This window comes from Myotis nattereri, assembly GCF_964212035.1.
Source record: "Myotis nattereri genome assembly, chromosome: 13".
Classification (NCBI taxonomy): Eukaryota; Metazoa; Chordata; class Mammalia; order Chiroptera; family Vespertilionidae; genus Myotis; species Myotis nattereri.
This window is the reverse complement of record NC_138088.1, coordinates 7121878-7128542: the sequence shown is the minus strand read 5'-3', so window position 1 is coordinate 7128542 and position 6665 is coordinate 7121878.

Sequence of the window (6665 nt, the reverse complement as noted above, 5' to 3'; positions counted from 1 at the left end):
TTTGAATTTCTATAGTGACATTTTGATTCTATTACATATCAAATTCTCATTTTTCCTCTACTTCATCTATATTTTTATTTTATTTATATAATTATTTTGCAGTCCTTGTCTGCTAACTCAAATATCTGGATCATCACTGGATTTTCTTCTGTTGTGGGTTTTGAAAATAATTATTAGTAATGTCTTTCTCTAATTCTCTGTCTTATATATAGTTTTACATTCTTAGGCCAGAAATTATGTTTAAAAGAATTTTAAGTACATAAGTTGATATTATTTACCCCCAAAATGTCCATTCTTTCTTTTGTCAGGCAGACCATGTGAACAGCTGATCACAGGCATCTAATCAGAAATTGGACTGTGTTGGGTCAAGGCTGCAGCTTAAGTTAGACTCAAACTCTATTTTCTTTATTTAACCTTATTGAGGCATATTTTACATTTCATATAATTAACTCAGTTCAAGTGTACATTTCAATAATAAATATAAGGGTTAATTTCTGGACTCTCCATTTTATGTTACTGATCTACATTTTTATCTTGACTATGTAGCTTTAAAATAAAATTTGAAATCAAGAAGTGAAAGTCCTCCAACTTTGTTTTTATTTTTCACAATTGTTGTGACTCTTCTAGCTTCCTTTGGATATCCATATGGATTTCTGAATCTCAGTAGGGGTTCCAGTATTCTTGGTCGGCTCTCCTTGGGTTAGATCTTCCGAACTCCAAGTGGGGTCTTGGTGGAAGAAGGAAGCCTCCACTGTCTCAGCCACACTCACCTCGAATTTATCTCTGCAACACTGAGTGGTGGTGGAGATGAGAAATGATGGTGACCTGCTCTTTCCATGCAGCCTTCAACTGGGAGCTGGGGGAGAAGAAGTCCCGTCTTCTTGGTCACAGCTACCCCCACAGAAGTGGCCTGGGGTGGGGAAGGAAGGAGTGCATTGTGGCTCAAGTGTCACAGACGCTTACTGTTCTAACTAGGATTTAGTTGAATCATTTGCTGTATGTCTTAACAACTATTTCTAGAGACTTCAAATGTTTGTTTTTAAAAATATGTGGTTTCTTTCCCCAAAATATTTTTTATTGATTTTAGAGAGAGGAATAGAGAGGGAGAGAGAGAGGGAGAATCATTGATGTGAGAGAGAAGCATCGAAGCATCGATTGGTTGCCTCAGCACATGTCCCGACCAGGTATGGAACCCACAACCTGGTATGTGCCCTGACCAGAAATCTAACCAGTGACCTTTTGATGCACAGGATGATGCTTAACCCACTGAGCCACCTGGCCAGGGCTAAAAATACTTATTAATAACTATGATTATTCCACTGGGGAAATGTTTGTAGAACTCATACCACCATTCTAGAGGAGAGATAATATATTTGAAAATGTCTTACCTGGCATATAATGTTAGTTTTCCTAGCAGGGGTGGGGAACCTTTTTTCTGCCAAGAGCCATTTGAATATTTATAACATCATGTGCTTAATATAATTCACTTAATATAAAGTTATGTTGCTATGAAAAAAGCTCCTAGATTTATTGAATTTTGACTCCCACCTGTGGTTGCGTTGGCAGGGCCAGACCAAATGACTTTGCGAGTCTTATACAGTCATGTGCCATTTGTTTCCCAACCCCTGCTAGACCATGAGAGCTTTGAATTAATTCTTTATAGGAATAATATAAAGTCATATATTATCATATTCTATATGGCTTATTACTTCACTTTCTCAAAATTAAAACTTTTTGTGCTTTAAGTAATATTACTAACAGAGTGAAAAGGCAACCCATGGAATGGGAAATATATTTGTAATCATATATCTAATACGTGGTAATATCCAGAATATATAAAGAACTCCTGGAACTCAACACAAATAAACAACTCAATTTAAAATATTCAAAGGAGCCCTAACCAGTTTGGCTCAGTGGATAGAGTGTCGGCCTGTGGACTGAAAGGTCCCAGGTTTGATTCTGGTCAAGGGCATGTACCTCGATTGTGGGCACATCCCTAGTAGGGGGTGTTTAGGAGGCAGCTGATCGATGTTTCTCTCTTATCGATGTTTCTAACTCTCTATCCCTCTCCCTTCCTCTCTATATAAAAAAATCAATAAAATATATTTTTTAAAAAATAAAAATAAATAAAATAAAATATTCAAAGGACTTGAATAGACTTTATTTAAAAAAGAGATACACATGGCCAAGAAACACATGAAAAGATACTCAACACCACTGGCCATTAAGGAAATGCAAATCAAAGCCACAATGAGCCTGGCCAGTGTGCTCAGTGGTTGAGCATCAACCTATGAACCAGGAGGTCTCAGTTTGATTCCTAGACAGGGCACATGCCCAGGTTGCAGGCTCAATCCCCCAGTAGGGGATATGCAGGAGGCAGCCAATCATTGATTCCCTCTCATCATTATGTTTCTAGCTCTCTCTCCCTTCCTCCCTGTAATCAATAAAAATATATTTTAAAAGAAAAACAAAATGTGATGCCACCTCACACCTACTAGGGTGGCTATAAAAAAAAATCAAACAGAACAAATGGATGTGAAGAAATTGGAACCACCCCCCCCCCCGACATCCCCCCCCCACTCCCGCCATACATTGTTGGTGGGATGGTAAACTGGTGCAGCCAACAGAGGAAACACTTTGGTGATTCCTCAAAAAACTAAACAGAATTTCTTTATGACCCAGAAAATATACTTCTAGGAATATACCCCAAAGAATGAAAACAGGAACTCTAACAGATGCTTTCCACCAGTGTTCATTACAGCATTATGTACAATATCCAAAGGTGGGAGCTACCCAGCTGCCCATCAAGAGATAAATTGATAAACATAATGTGATATATACATGCAATGGGATAGTATTTAGCCATAAAAACTGAATAAAGTTCTGCTAAATTCTAAACTATGAATAAATTTTGATAAATTATGCCAATTGAAATAAACCAGACATAAAATGTCAAATATGGTATGATTTCCTCTATACGAATACGTAGACTAGCAAATTCGTAAAGACAGAAAGTAGGTTAGAGGTTGTCAGGCGCTGAGTAGAGAAGGGGAATGGAGAGTTATTACTTAACCGTCACAAAGTTTCTGTCTTGGGGCAGTAAAATTTTTAGAAATGGGTAGTGGTTATAAAACATTTTGAATGTAATGAAGGCCACAGGACTATATAATTAAAAATGGCTAAAATGGCAATAATGTAATCATCCAATATATTATTAAAATGGCTAAAATGTTAGATTATATATTTTACCACAATAAAAAGTAATTCACAAATATATTCTCAATAAAAAGTGGGCTTCTCTTCTGGAAGAAATTATCCCACAAGGAAGACTGAGTTTTGCTTCTATACACTTCTGCCTACTAACTGTGTGAAGTTGGGCAAGTGACTTAGCTTTTCTGAGGGTCAAACACAATGTGGTTTAATGATGATTTGTGGAGAATGAAATGCACAAATATTGAATAGTTTTTTGTTGATATATGCGATGTATTATATGCATGGACACCTCTAACCAATGCAGGTAGAATAGGCGGAGTATGATGACAATCACCCTCTAATTCCTTTTTTTTCTACTTTGGATTAAGTATTTTTTTCTGAATTTTCAGGCTTTATTATTTTTTCTTGCCAAACCTACATATAACCCAGCTTACACTGGAAGGGGCTTATTTCCAAGATCACTTTTTCCACATTGACATCATCCAACGTATTATTTTCCATTGCTACTCCAAGGGCCCATTCACCACTCCACTCCCTCCACATCTCCAAAATGGTCCCAGAACAATAGCTTGTCCTGACCTCCTACTAGGGCCACTGAAAGAATTCTTTCTTGTAATATAACTGGTGAAGATTTATTTCAAAGTTCTGAAGGGCAATCAGGTGAATTGAGCTCATATATGCCCCTGAGCCATGAGATTCTATGGTTCGTGGATTCTACGAGTATAGCCCACTAAAGGAATGAGGTAGGATCCACTTCTCTCCCCATCTGCCCACCAATAAAATGAACCTGACAAGGGGCCCTGGGTGACTTTTCATTTTCTTTAGTGGAAAATGGAATTCAGGTTTTTTGTAGATACTGATCTTTACGACTGTTTTTATGGAGCTTGAAAAGGTCTGACCTATTATTTGGACCAAAATCTCCTGTGAACCACCTTCCATCTGATTTACATCCAGTTCAGACATGCAGTGTTCTTTCTTAACCATATTCTGTTGAAAGAAAAAAACAAAACTGTGACATGCTGGAAATGCTTCCCACCAGATTTGCCAAGCTCGAGGAAGGCATGTAGGACCCACACTGACCGTGTGTTGTCCTGACAGCTGTTTCCTGTGGCCCTCTCGGTTTCTCAGCACTGGGTCTAAGATCCTGGCCATAATTCGTACAGAGAGGCACTGTTTCCTTGCAGCCCCTCTCCTGCTGCCCAGGAGTCTAGGGTAGACTCTCCAGGTGACTCAGCCCTGACTCAGTACTTCCTGCTCACTTGATTTCTCCAAAGTGGTGCCTCTCAGGTCCCTCAAACACAACATATTCAGAACAGAACTCCATCTTAACTCTAACTTGTTCTTGTCTTTCCTTAGCTCCTCTGATTTCATTTTGGTCTCTGCAAAACTAGTCTGCACACCGTCTCCATAGTATTCATTGGAAATTTCAAATCAGACTATGTCCAACAAGAGATAGTCATCATCAACTCTTTCAGTGGTCTTCTCATTGCCTTTACAATAAAAATCCATTCCCTCCCAGAAACCACGGTTTTCCATGATCTACCCCACCCCCAGCTCCCATCACTCACGCTGGGGGTTGTTGTTGCATTGGTTCCAGGGTTTGCCTCAGTGCCTTTTTCACAGCACCCCTTTTGTATGAAATCTTGCTTCTGTGTTCTTCCTCTTTAATTCATATTGATCGTCTAATGTTTAACTCCGAGTTTTCCTTATATGTCTATTCTCAGCTCCTCCCCTCCGGCCATGAGGTATTGTTCTCATTTCCATAATATTCTTTAAATAATTTTATTGCTGGATTTACCACATTGTGTTGTAACTTTCTGCAGAAGTGTCTGTCTCCTTAACTAGATTGTGAGTCTTTTAAGGCAATGCTTTGGTTATCATTTATGCCCAGAGCCCAGCACAGGGATTGACAAATGAACATTAAATGAACAAATGAATTGGTGAGTGGTTACCTAAATCAGCACTGCTTTTTCCCCCGTGGCTCCTCCTCACAGACCCCAGGCCTGGCTGACTTACTTTGCAGAGGGTCTGGTCCTCAATCACCTTTGTGCCACCCGCCCATTTCTCAGCACAGGCACGCAACAAGCAATCGGCAAATGTTTGCTCAATCAACAACACTATTGCTTAGATTCCATGACGTGGAGTAAAGGAGCAGACATAAATGCAGGCCAACCAACCTACCTGAGCCCAGAAACAGGAAGGGGGAAGAACAGTCTTCAAATGAGCCTATTGGCTTCTTTCAGTTGAATTCCTGCGCTGTAGACTGGCTGTGGAATAGACTCCATGCCTCTCAAAACCTTCATCCATCCTCTGGTCTAGGCCTGGAGCCAGTGTCTGACACACGCTCGTCTTTCACATCCCCTAAAGCCTAACTGTCCGGCGTCCTGGCCCGGCCATCGAGCACTGCATGTCTCCAGATCAGCTCCCTGCGGGTGGCTGTGCTTTCTGCCCTCCGTCCACACCAGCTGGCCGGCAGCTCCCCACCAGGCACCATCTCAGTGAGATCTGAGCTATACACCTGCCCTCAAACATCTTTGCTTTCTTATCATTATTTTTAGTGTTGTAATAAAATACACCCATTATCTCATTTTATTTTTATTTTTATATGAATAAGTTCACAAGTATAAAAGAATCTGTGACATATAGAGCAGGTTAAAGAGTAATAATACAAGGAACATAAATGTATCTAACACTTAAAATAAGCAATTAGGGCATTACAAAGCCTTTGAAGTTCCCTTCTTAGTGATCTTTTACTCTTCCCACAGAGGTAACCAAATTCTAGAAGTTAGAATTCCTTTGCTTTTCTTTGTATTTATTTATTTTAATCCTCACCCAAGGGTATATTTTTATGGAAGAGAGAGAGAGAAAGAGAGAGAGAGAGAGAGAGAGAGAGAGAGAGAGAGAGAGAGAGAGAGATTCATGTGAGAAAGAGAAATTGATTGGTTGTGCCCAGATTGTGGATAGAACCCGCAACCTAGGTATGTGCCCTGACAGGGAGTCAAACCCACAACCTTTTGTTTTATGGGGCAACACACCAACCAACAAAGCCACCCAGCCAGAGCCCTTTGCCTTTCTTTTAAATTCATAACTCTAACTGCACATTGTTTAATTTTGCTTTTTTTAACTTTATAGAAATAAAATATTTTCCTGCATGTGTTTTTCTAAAACATGTTTCTTTATTCAATATTTCATTTATAAGAGTCTTACATGTTGACTACCATTGTTTTATATACCATTTTTCATTCATTTTCTCTTGGTGGACATTTTTTTACCTAGTGTTTTGTTAGTACACACAGCACTGCTGTACTTAAGGAAAATATGCAAGAGTTCCCCAAACCATGAAAGAGAATTGCTGAGCTGTAGCTTAAGAACCTTTTCAATTTAATAAACCTCCATTGCTCCGCATTCTCACCAATGGTTGGAATTAGGAGACATTTAAAAGCAAGGCTGAA